Below are 13256 nucleotides of genomic sequence, written 5' to 3' on the forward strand. Positions count from 1 at the left end.
CTTCCACCTCCCAGCATCCTCTGTCTCTCAGTGCCCCCATTCTCCAATATCCTCCACCTTCCAGCATCCTCCATCTCTCAGCATCCTCCACCTCCCAGCATCCTCCATCTCTCAGCATCCTCCACCTCCCAGCATCCTCCATCTCTCAGCATCCTCCACCTCCCAGCATCCTCCATCTCTCAGCATCCTCCACCTCCCAGCATCCTCCATCTCTCAGCATCCTCCACCTCCCAGCATCCTCCATCTCTCAGCATCCTCCACTCCACCTCCCAGCATCCTCCACCTCCCAGCATCCTCCACCGTCACTCCCCATTGTCCCTCCATGCCACCTCTGGACAACTAGTCTACCTTCCATCTACCTTGGCTAGAGACTTCACACATATATGGTTTCTATACACTTTACACACTACACCACAGAGAGAGAGATTGCTCTTGCACAGGACAAATTTTGCTCCCCAGCTCTCACATCGGGAGGCTCACCTGTACCTCCAGCTCTAGGGGATTTGGCACCCTTTACTGGCCTCTACAGGCACTGCACTGATGTGCACATATACACAGACACAAAAATAAAAATAAAATAATTCTTTTATAAGACTGTGGGATACATCAAGTTCACTAATGCCTTCTTGACACAGCTTGAATGCCACTCCCTTACTCCTAGCACTGCTGGCTTCCCCAGGCCCTTGGGATGAAGTCTGCAGCTAATAAAACTTGTGGTGATCTATCTGTTGCTGCCTGCCTCCCTGACATCCAGTCCTCTCCCCTTGTGCTCTAACCACTTTGTCAACCACCTGATTCTCTCCACCAGTTCAACTCTCCCGCAATACTCACCTACCTACAAGGTCCATCCTCCAGCCTAAATTCTGATTTCACACCAGCAAGAAGAGGTCAGTTGATCATGATAAGGCTTGACACTCCCTTCCTGGAACCTGTGTGAGCTTCAGTGCACTCACCAGCCTACACCTGCCTCCCTCCATCCCTCCATCCCTCCATCCCTCCCTCCCTAAGATACAGCCAGGTCCACTAGTGCTCCCTGTTCATCATAAGGTCTTGTGCACCTACCTGGCACTGGGGAGCACACTGTTGCAAAGACAATGAAAAGCCTAGATGAGGTTGGAGAAGGGGTGGTGGGTAAAGCTATAGGCCCCACCCATCATGATCCCTCTAGGTGCGTTTGTCTGGCTCCCTGGTTTTCATCTCAGTTTTCCCTCATTTGCCAGCTATGTACTACACCTCTGCTGGCTCTCTGGCACAAAATTCCCACATGTTTGCTCTAACTGTGGCTTGGAAAATGCCAGCTCTCACAACCAGGGAATCTGGGGAATGGGGTACAAAGGGGTGTGCATGTATAATGACCAGTGATCAATGCCAGGTATTATCTTTGAACATGCACATGCACACTCACATACACGCACGCACACATTCCACCCACTGTCTCTTACTGAACCTGGCACACCCCAATTGGGCTAGACTTGCTGTCACTCCAGGCCTCTCCCTGCTCATCCTCCACTGTATGAGCCTGAGTCTTCATGCTTGCATGTTAGACACTTTACCAAAGGAGCCATCTCCCCAGTACTAACCAAGGTTACGAACTGTAGTATTCTACTCATTCTCTGAGGGGCCAGGGAGCCATGGGACTAGGAGGAGCAGGCCTGAAGCAAGAGTAGGTGCCTGCAAGTCTCAGTGCACATAACCCTGTACCCTCCACCCTTGCCTCACCAGAGGAGGTCACGTAGCTGGTAGCTGGGTCAAACTATGCTTCCCCCTTGTAAGGTCGTGTCCAGCAGCACCTGGGATTCCTTCTCATGCAAATGAGGTATCCCCAGCACTCTGGCCCCGGCCAATGATGTGTAGCCTTTGCCCTTCCCCACATAAACTAAACTAGTTCTCCTAAGCTGCTCCTAGGTGTGTGTTCTTTGTCCTCCATCTCACTGACAACCAGCCTGGCTAAGCTTCCCTTCCTCCAGTCTAGCCTGATGCACAGAGGACCTGGCTACCCCGAGGGGAGAACTGGACACAGACAGGCGATTCCCCAGGACATTCTGGTTGTAGCACACTTCCGGGACCAACACAGGTTGCCCACTGCCCTCGGCCAATTCAGTGTGGCTAATCTCACATCCCCTCTTCTCGCTGGAAAAGGACCCAGCCTGTGGCTCTGAGTAGCCTGAGACCCTGCGTAGATGACATGATCATTTCACCAACGCTATCTTCTCCACTCAGTCTTTACAGAATTCTGATGTTATGTTCTTCCATGCTGCCTTCTTCCCACCTTCATCCAGAGCCCTGTGAACAGAAAGTTCCAGATGCCAACCCCATCACTAAGTGTCTTAGTTCCTTCTCTACTGTCAAAACACCATGACCGAAGCAACTTATCAAGGGAAGGGTTTGTTTGTTTATTTATGGTTCCAGGGTCATCAGCATCACTAAGGGCGAGAGCTGAGGGCTCACTGGAAACAACACATGGCTTCTCAAACCTCAAAGCCCACCCCCAATTCCACACTTCTGCCAGCAAGAACATACTTCCTAAACCTGCCCAAACAGTGTCACCAATTAGGGCCAAGTTTTCAGGTGCAAGAATATAGGTGACACATCATTCAAACCACCACACCAGGGCAAGGAGGTGGCACCATTTGTGTGCAGTGAACCTGTGAGGAACATAAGTTCATACAGACCCAGTGAGAGCAAACACTTAAACACTACATACCCCTGAGCTCTGAGTTCAATGTAAAAGGCCATCTGTGCATAAAGCAGTTGATTTACAGACAGCCAGGTTGTGTGTTACTCAGCTAGGACTAAGCCTCGTTGTAGAGATACAGAGCCATCACCTTCCCAGGGAAGGAGTCTCAGAGATCACATCTCTCTTCTGGCCTTCCCCCAAAGCTACAGTAGGACACAGGAAGAGAGACCACATCTAAGAGACTTTTTGTGTTTCACAAGAGAAAAGCACCTGGCCTATGGAAACATCCACTGGGCACAAAGCATTCCTCAGGTGTGCACACAGCCTGCATCCCTCAGGTGTGCACACAGCCTGCATCCCATACCAGAAAGGAAGCAAGCCTCTGACCTAGGAAGAGGCCCTCTGGGAGCCAGTACATATGTGTGGGCCTCCAAGTGCTCTGAGCTTGTCAACAACCTTAGTCTCCATTGGTCCAATTGAACAAATGCTTACCTAAGTCAAATCCTTTTATCTATGATGCAAAACAGAACAGACCCAGACATCTCACCAAAGACTGTGGTCAAACAGTCTTTCTCCAATAGAAAATACAAAAGAAAGTCAGGTGTAGTGGCACAAACCTTTAATCCTAACACTCGGGAGGCAGAGGCAAGCAGATCTCTGAGTTTGAGGCCAGCCTGGTCTATACCGTGAGTTCCAGGACAGCCAGGACTACACAGAGAAACCCTGTCTCAGAAAAAAAAAAAAAAAAAAAAAAAGGAGAAGAGGAAGGGGAAGGGGAAGAAGAAGAGGAAAAAGCAAAGAAGAAAGAAAACTCAGAAGAATAAAGCAGAATCATCAACATACAAGAATCACATTTACAGAGTAGCAGTCCAATGTCACCTTCCCCCTTTCAGACACTACATACACACACATGCACATACACATACATACCTTTGAATCCTAAAGCCCCCAGGGCTGCAGACAACAATTGCTTCCCTTTAGAGATGAAGAGCTGAGGCACCAGAGGATAGGAAATACACAGTAGACTATAGACTACACACGCACACACACACACCTGCACAGCCAGGGCTCACGGCTGGGGGCTGATGCCTTCCAGGTCAGATGTCACCTCTGACCTCCAATACAGAACGCTTACAGGCATCCCTGTCAATGCTCTGAAAAAGACAGTTTTATGCAGCAGGAAATGGCACACATTATTTAAGCAGACCCAGCTTAGTGTCCTTGTGAGCCACTGGGAGGCTTAACAGACAATGTAGACAGAAATGGCTCTCCTACCATGTGGGTCAGAGAACACACATTCTTTAGAGCCTGTCAGCCACAAAGTAGATGCCCAAAGTTTCTCTAGGATGCTCCATATTGAGGAGACAGACTCAATATTGTTTCAGAGTAGAATTCCTTCTCAGTCCTTTTACTTGTGAACTCTAAGAAGAGGCCCTTCAGAGCAGTACATACCCAGGAGGGAAGGGAGGGACACCCCACATAAAATGGCCTGTTTCTAGGGTTTAAAATTATTGGAAGAATTCTCAACTCTCTCCCAGCTGTCCCCAAACTTCTGCACCTAAAAAAGAGGGTTAGCCTTTTGGGGAATCAAATAAATATATTACAGGAAGAATATTTGATAGTCTCCTTATGCCATTACCATCTCAAATCAAAACAAAGGCAGGGAGGTGTGGCTATAAGCAAGAGGAAGTGTTAAGTGGCTGTCAACATAGATCAGGGGCTCTGTGTGCATACAGACCAAGGGCTATGTGTGTACACAGATCAGAGGCTATGTGTGTATACAGATCAGGGCTATGTGTGTATACAGATCAGGGGCTATGTGTGTACACAGATCAGGGGCTATGTGTGTACACAGATCAGGGGCTATGTGTGTACACAGATCAGGGGCTATGTGTGTATACAGATCAGGGGCTATGTGTGTACACAGATCAGAGACTATGTGTGTACACAGATCAGGAGCTATGTGTGTACACAGATCAGGGGCTATGTGTGTACACAGATCAGAGGCTATGTGTGTACACAGATCAGAGACTATGTGTATACACAGATCAGGGGCTATGTGTGTATACAGATCAGGGGCTATGTGTGTACACAGATCAGGGGCTATGTGTGTATACAGATCAGGGGCTATGTGTGTACACAGATCAGGGGCTATGTGTGTACACAGATCAGGGGCTATGTGTGTATATAGATCAGGGGCTATGTGTGTACACAGATCAGGAGCTATGTGTGTACACAGATCAGGGGCTATGTGTGTATACAGATCAGGAGCTATGTGTGTATACAGATCAGGTGTTATGTGTGTACACAGATCAGGTGTTATGTGTGTATACAGATCAGGGGCTATGTGTGTACACAGATCAGGGGCTATGTGTGTACACAGATCAGGGGCTATGTGTGTACACAGATCAGGGGCTATGTGTGTATACAGATCAGGGGCTATGTGTGTACACAGATCAGGGGCTATGTGTGTATACAGATCAGGGGCTATGTGTGTATACAGATCAGGGGCTATGTGTGTACACAGATCAGGGGCTATGTGTGTACACAGATCAGGTGTTATGTGTGTATACAGATCAGGGGCTATGTGTGTACACAGATCAGGGGCTATGTGTGTACACAGATCAGGGGCTATGTGTGTATACAGATCAGGGGCTATGTGTGTACACAGATCAGGGGCTATGTGTGTATACAGATCAGGGGCTATGTGTGTATACAGATCAGGGCTATGTGTGTACACAGATCAGGAGTTATGTGTGTATACAGACCAGGGGCTATGTGTGTACACAGATCAGGGGCTATGTGTGTATACAGATCAGGTGTTATGTGTGTACACAGATCAGGTGTTATGTGTGTATACAGATCAGGGGCTATGTGTGTGCACAGATCAGGGGCTATGTGTGTACACAGATCAGGGCTATGTGTGTACACAGATCAGAGGCTATGTGTGTATACAGATCAGAGACTATGTATGTGTGTACACAGCCTAAGGTGGCTGAGGACAGACACTGGACTGTGTGGCCATCAAGTGGCTCCTGCTCCCCAGCTCATGTTCTGACTTGTGCCTCCCTGTACACAAAGGAGGCATCTGGCCCAGAGAAACAGCAGCATGGGCCCTATACTGCCGAGTCTGGAAGTACCAATAACCTTGGCTCCTCAGGACCACGGTCTGGGGCTGTGTTCGGGGCTCAGGGAAGCTATAGAGCATCTGTGACAGGAAAGTCAAGAGATAATGCGGAAGATTGGCTGAGCTGCTCTCCGGAGGGAAAGAGCTGACAGTGAAGGACGCAGGCGGGGAAAAGCAAAGACAGGGGAGGTGGCAGAGAAGGAAGATTTGGAGATAATGGCTACCCTGTTTCCAGTGAGAGCCCCAGAAGACCTTGAGCATCCTCCTCCAAACCAGTCCTTAGGCAAGACAAACAGCTACTGAAGGCCTCCCAGGGACCGCCTGTCCCTTCCTCCCCCTGCTAGGAGAATGCACAGATAATGTGACTTTAATCATCTCCATTTCTTCCTGTTTAGGAAAGGCATGACTCTTCCCACAGAACAAAAGCTTTCTGGGAGGGACAGACATTTCCCTCCACACAGGAGATTCCCTCTGAGTCAGCCCAAACTGATACCATCAGCAGCAGAAGTGCAGCTTCAGGGAAGGCCTCCTGCTATCTGTGCCCAGGTACTTACCATTAAAATACAATTCACATATCTTAAGATCTGTCTTTTTGATATGTTTAGCTTAGTGGCTGTCAGTACATTCAGAGTGGTACTACCGACCCCACTGTTCAAGGTGAGAGCATTTCCACCACCCTTCTCCACAGAAACTCAATCAGTGTGAGCTGTCACTCCTCAGTCCCCCTTCACCATGAATCTCGGTCATCACTAACCCACATTCCACTCCTAGAGATTTACCTGTTCTGAACTCACATATACACGGAGCTGTAAGAAGATCCCCAGCGCCACAAAACCCGAAAATGTAAATAAACATAATGAACAGAATCAATACTGTAAGCTATACTTCTGTAGCTGGCTTATTTTACAAAGCATGCTCTCAAAGTTTATCCATGCTGCATTACATATGGGTACTTTCGTGCTTTTCATGACTGGCCTATATTCCACTGTATAAAGATACTATATCTTTTTAATCCATTCATCCAGTGGACATCTAATTGGACAGTTTCTACGTTTTAGATCCTATAAATAATCTTGCTATGAATATTTGTGTACAGGTTTTTATGCAAAAAAAGTGTGATTCTTTTATTGAGACATATGGTAACTATGGTAATGATAATTTAAATTTTTTAAAAACTGCCACAGTTTCTAAAGAGCTGTTTTAATTTACTTTCCTCTCAGAGATGTATTTTTTTTCTGTCAGAGATTTATAAAGGTTCCCAATTCTTCACCAACCTCAGCATCCACTGTTTCGTTATAACTACAGGAAGCAGTACAATAACCATGTTGCCAGATTTTAGCACACAAACAAAACCAAATATTAAAAGACAAAGAAAATACAGAGAGAAGCAGTGAGGTTTCTGATGCCCTCTTCTGGCCTCTGCAGGCACCTGCAATCACAGATGCACACAGCCACACACAGACACAAGAGACACATAATTAAAAATAATGAAAAATAAGTCTCTTTTGAAATGTACCCATTTTAATGCCATTTTACAAACTTTAAGTCATGACTATAAATCGGTATAACTTGCCATAAGACATAAATGTTGTGGAAAGAAGCAGACAGGCAGAAGTAACTGTCTCAGGACTTCCCTGTGAAAAACTTACAAGTGAAGAAAGTAACAGTTTGACTGTTCTTCCTTTGACCTTTGACCTGGTCAGACCAGACAGGCAAGCTGTAACACTGTAACTGAGGCAGTCCTGTACAGCCACTCACCTGCCTCCTCTCACCTGTCTCATACTTTAGAAACCCTTGCCTTAGCCTCCCCACTCTTGACCGACCAGCTGAAATGCTGCACAGTGGCCACCACCAGTGCTGGTTTGTGTACATAGACACATATCTGTGCTGCTCTGGGTTAAGGAAGCCTTCTGTACTCGGCTGGGGGGGGGGGGGGGATCCCGGATCCCTGTCAGTGTTAACCAGCTTCACTCAGAAATTTTCCAATACACCTATCTGCCCATGCACCATCTGCAAGCACCTGGCTCTTCCGGTTTCAACAAAAACAACTTCAAGAACAAATACACACCATATGAATTACAGCAAAGAGCACCTGCCCTGGGATGGCAAGCCCAGACAGCGTTATCCTCGCGGTGACAAACTGCCTGGATAGGTTTGACTGACAGAACTGGCCCCAAGTGCAATTGTCAAAACACACAGCCTTGGCTGGCTGCACTTTACGTGAAGTGTAGTAACTCTCCATCAGGCTAACACATATATTATTTACACATAAGTCAGATTTAAAAAAACACAGCCCGTAATAGCACATTTGGTTACATGGAGATTTCAAGGCTAATTATTATCTGTCACCAGCCAAGCTCAATAAAGTGCTGAACAGCAGACTATGTGAACAGAGAAGGAATGACTGCTAAATGGTAAGTTCCCACCGCCTCTGTGCCTGGGCCTTCCCAGTTAGCCTGCAGACCTCAGCTCAACCCCTTCCACAGCGCATACCCCTCCCTTCTTGTGGGTCTTCACAGAACAGCTCATTATGGAAGCGAATGTTTGGGTGGCCCCTGTGGGCTCTGGCTGCACAACACCACAGCTTATAAGGACAAGAACCAAGGGTGTTCAGCTCACAACCATTCCCCCAACAGTCAAAAACTGGGTAGGCTCTGTTTGTGAAGTACCTGAGTTCAAATGTCTTAGGTTCTACTGGGTATTGTGCAAGACCTGGTGGGTGCTGTGACTTGAATAAGCTGGTTGTAGTGTGGCTGCCGGCCGAGTCAGTGCTGGGAGGCAGGGCTCTAGGAGGGGATTAGGCCTTTAGGAGGGATAATGCCGTTCTCATGGGACTGGATTACCAGGAGAGCATGGCATTAGACATGGAGGGTACCTTGATTTTCTCTCTTCTACACACCCAGTGGACCTTGTTTTTCTGCACCCTTTTGATGAGAGTTGAGGACTTTCCCAGACATGCTCACCCAACTGTAGCTTTCCAGACTCCAGAGGCAGGGCTGGGGAGGTGGCCCAATGGTAAGCCCATCTGCTAAACAAGAACAAGAATCTCAGCACCCATGTAAGAAGCCACACAAAGCCACACACACACCTATGAGCCCAACAGTGTTGGGGGAGAAGACAAGAGGATTCCCTGGGACTCACTGACTGCCAGCCCCCTCCAGGGTCACTGCGACGCCTGTATCATGGAAACTGACATACCAGGACACCTAACTTCTTTTTCTGGCCTCTGTTAAGAACACATTCGTGCACACACACACATACATAAGGAAAATAAAAGAAATTACACACACTAGAGCACTCTCCTGAAGACACAGAAGACAGACAAGAAGCAGCAGCAGTGTGGAGCTCAATCATGTTTGAAACTATAAATGGTACCTCCAAACAGCAAGGAAGTACAGTAATGTGATTCTACAACCTTCTAGAACTTCCTAATAGCTGACGGAGGAGCTTGAAGCTTGTCATGGTTTGTCCACCACATGCCTGTATGCTTGAACACTTGCTTCCCTGGTAGAAGTGTTCTGGGACATTTCGGAACCTTTAGGAGGTAGAGCCTGGCCAGGGGAAGTGGGCCACTAGGAACGAGCTTTGGAGATGAAAGCCCAGCTCTTGCTCCCCCTGCATCCTCTTCTTCTCCCTCACCTGCCCTCATTCCTGTTTCACAGATGTGAGAAGCTAAGGCTCTCAACCCCCAAGCTCCTGCCACCACAGAGCGACAGGCCACCATGCCTTCTCACCATGATTATGCAAGTGCTCACATCCATCCTTCCTTCCTTCCTTCCTTCCTTCCTTCCTTCCTTCCTTCCTTCCTCTCTCCCTCCCTTCCTTCCCTCCTTCCTTCCTCCTCTCCCCACTCCTCACTCACTCACTCACTGCCCCCAGTCTCCCTTCCTCCCTTCCTCCCTTCCTTCCTTCCTTCCTTCCTTCCTTCCTTCCTTCCTTCCTTCCACCTCCAACCTGAGAGGGATCAGCATGATCAGGTCCAGATGAAAGAGATGCAGTTAGCATGTGCTAGGATGACACAGACCAGCCACTGTTCCCTGGCCCTTACAGGGCAGAGAAGACAACACTGAAGGCAGAGCGTGTGCCCAGAGTGTGTCTGAGGTGCCAGGTCACTGACAGACTGCAACCCTGAGCAGTAACTGAACATTTTTGTGCCTCATTTTCTTCCTCCAAACGACGGCTATGTTGATGCTGCTTCATCTCACAGTGTTATTATAAATGAAATGGCTTACAGTAATGACTGAACACATCCTAGCACAAAACAAACACATGAAAGCATTGTGCTTGAAGCTTAATGGCGTGTGTGTGTGTGTGTGTGTGTGTGTATTAAACAGGAAAGATGTGTCCAAAACGGAAGAGCAGAGTTGAAGAGTTTGTGAGGGGTGTAGACTATGACAGGAGCTGCTCAGTCCTGTATGTGGAGGCAGATGGGCTGAGTGAAGACAGCGATCTCACAAGAGAGTGAGGGAAGGTGAGAGACAAGATCATCAACAAACGGTGAAACGGATCAAATAGGACACCGAGAATTCGGACCAGGTTCAAAGTCTACAGCAGACAGACAACAGTGCGGTGAAGGAAGTGAGAAGCGTGGGAAGAGAGTGTGGAGATGCGTTATCTCTGCTGTGGTTGCAGTGGCTATCAGTGAGCCAGAGAGCGGGCGGAGCCAGAGGGAGGGCTGGCCTCTGCTGACTGAGCGAACACTGTACTTATAAAATAAAATGAAGCACAAGTCTGGCCATTGTTCCTAGAAGCCAACAGATGGGTCCCACTGTCTCCCTTCACTAGTGGGGAAACTGATTCAACCAAGAGGGACTAAGAAAACTGCTGATAATGACATAGTCAGAAAGCGGCAGAACTGGTCTGAAAGGCCAGGTTCATGCAACCTCAGAACCCACTGTCTTCCCTGGGAGGCTCAGAGCCAATAGCGTGACTTGCAGGGAACGGATCTGGGTTTCACCACAGTCTCTACTGGGACCACACTGTCTCTTACCAAGCAGTGGTGCTCAGCAGATCATAGCCATTGATAGCCTCTGCCATCTGGAAAGTTCCCAAGCTTCCTCCCCAATTCTCCTGACCAGCAGAATCAGGGATGGAATTGGGAAGGCAACCTGTTGTAGTTTTTATACCTCAAAACAAACTAGTCACTTGGGAAGAGGGAACCTCAATTTAGAGTTACCTCCACCCGATTGGCCTGTGAGCGTGTCTGTAGGGCATTTTCCTGATGGCTAATTGATTCAGGAGGGTGTAGCCCACAGTGGGCAGTAGCCTTCCCAGGTAGGTAGGACTGGGGTTACATAAGAAAAGTAGTTCAACAAAACAGAAAGAACAAGCCAGCCGGCCTCATTCCTTTGTGGTGTCTGCCCCAGTCTCCAGATTCCTGGCTTGGCTTCCCTGAGTGCTGGACTGTCACTTACGTTGAAAGCAACCCTTTGCTCCCCAAGTTTATTTTGGTCAGGGTTTCACCACAGTAACAGAAACTAGGACAGCACCCACCATAGGAAAGTGCTGGGCCCTGCATCTGCACTCTCGACACCTCATGTATGTCACCTTGCAAGCCCATCTCTAACAAATGTCAGCCTTGAGAGTAAAGGACACTCATTCAGCAGCGCAGTGTCCCTGTGGCTGAGCAACTGGGTGCCACCCCCAAGTCTTTATTCATTCCCCATGCCCAACCTTCTCTGGATGCCAACTTTACTTTTTGGAAAGAAACTATTTCTTCATGCCATTGGCTGTGCCTTACCCAGGATGGATGTCCAACAAATAATCAATACTAAAGATAACAGGAATGAAAATAAATTGTGATCAGAGATACTTCTCCAGTACCCTCCACTCTATCCACAATGGACCCCAAAGGTGAGCAAAGACACTTCTGGACTCCCAGTCAGAGAGCTTAGCAAAGCCCACTGCCCTTCTAGAAGCAATACTGGTAAGAGTCCCTTCCCACCAATCTGGATAATCCATTTTCATAACCCTGAACAGTATGGTGTGAGTGTTTCAACGAACCCTTCATCTGCACACGCAGTAAAGAGCATCCACGGGCCTTCGCACACGCCTTCCCAGAAACCTTTGTGAGGCTGCCTGACTTTTCCTTCAGAAAGCAAAGATATCTTCTGCCAGCAAAAGGAAGTAGAATGGAATGGAGACGACCATCAGTCACCTTAAAATTTAAGGATTGTGACTTCACAATCATGACATTCTGAGGTCGCTCAGCAAGTCAGGCACACAGGTCCCGAACAGGTCTCAACAGGTCACGCCACTAGCAGAATGCCTGCCACAGCACTGAGAGGGTTTCATTCTTTCATAAGCAGGGAGCAGAGAGATCATTAAGCAATGAGTTGTCTGAATGCCTGCCAGGAGCACAAAAATAAAAGAAATGCCTTAGCAAGACTTCCACCTAAAATCAGAGGAAAAATAACAGTGGATCCAGCCTTAATATTATGAGGGTCTGGTATCAGAAAATTCACATATATGAGACATGAAGGGGATATGCCATCCCACCGAGTCTGGCAGGAGAACCGCAAACTAATCCCTTTATCTGCCATACCTATGCAAACAACACAGCCACAAGCCTCCAGAGGGTCAGCTTAACACCAAAGTAAAATCCGATTTTACATGAAACACCCCACTTTATTTAGACACATCCATTGTATTTCAAAGAACACCCACCCTTAAAACTTTCTCATCACTAAACAATTAAAGTGAGCATGGCTGTATGAACAACACGACTCCTACTGAAGTATCCCGGTTTACCACCATTGACATTAAACACAGAAAAACAATTTCAAATTCCTCTACACAGTACAGCTACAAGATATCTTCACTGGTAGGACAGTGATATCAGCTACTGACAACTCACCAGCGTCATGGAGCTTGCAACCACCAAAATGCACAGGACTTGTGGGTAAAATGGTCCCTTCCCCTCAATATGCACAGACCTAGTTCCCAAGGAAAGACCAGTTCTCTCTGTATTTCCATGTCTTCCCAGGACCCCAATATGGCAATGTGGATCCCCCAGTTTCTTTTCAGTAGTACAAAGGATGAGTGTTGGGGGTTGGTTCTAATGCTTTTAATTAATCTGGCCCCCAAAATCAGGAGTCTGTTGTCCAAACACTGAAGGTCTTTGTCCCCAATTGGTTTTTGATCCATCAATAAAGAGCCAACGGCCAATGGCTGGGCAAGTAGACTGAGGTGGGATCTTAAGATTTGCGCAGGCTAGGAACTGGAAGAGAGGAAGGAGAGAGAGCTCAACATGTCTTAGAGGGAGACAGACCAGATTTAGAGCTGCAGAAGAAAATTCATCCAAAATGTAGGTAGAAAGAGAAAGCAGCCCTACAGTAGGGGCTGCCCAGCATGTAAGAGGGCAGCAAAGATAAAACAGATTTAAAAGGTGTTGATCCAGGAGTACTGGAGGGAATTACATGCTAGCCCAGTAGAGGATTAGAACTGCTCAGC

The 13256-nt window shown here is 47.6% G+C and overlaps 1 protein-coding gene across 2 annotated transcripts in view; it reads right to left on the reverse strand.

Annotated features, from left to right (window-relative positions):
* The window catches only part of Cnksr3 (CNKSR family member 3), a 94547-nt gene that overhangs the window by 49745 nt on the left and 31546 nt on the right, over positions 1 to 13256 (reverse strand). Inside the window, exon 1 of one of the 2 annotated variants that reach the window (XM_029482786.2) lies at positions 8768 to 8812. The exons of the other annotated variant lie outside the window; for it this stretch is intronic. The gene's annotated coding sequence lies outside the window, so the exon portion shown is untranslated. Of the gene's footprint in view, positions 1 to 8767; positions 8813 to 13256 lie in introns of those variants that run through there. 2 annotated transcript variants of the gene reach the window in all.

The sequence above is a fragment of the Mus caroli genome, unplaced genomic scaffold, assembly GCF_978045245.1.
Source record: "Mus caroli unplaced genomic scaffold, Mus_caroli_1 scaffold_9, whole genome shotgun sequence".
In the NCBI taxonomy this organism is placed as follows: Eukaryota; Metazoa; Chordata; class Mammalia; order Rodentia; family Muridae; genus Mus; species Mus caroli.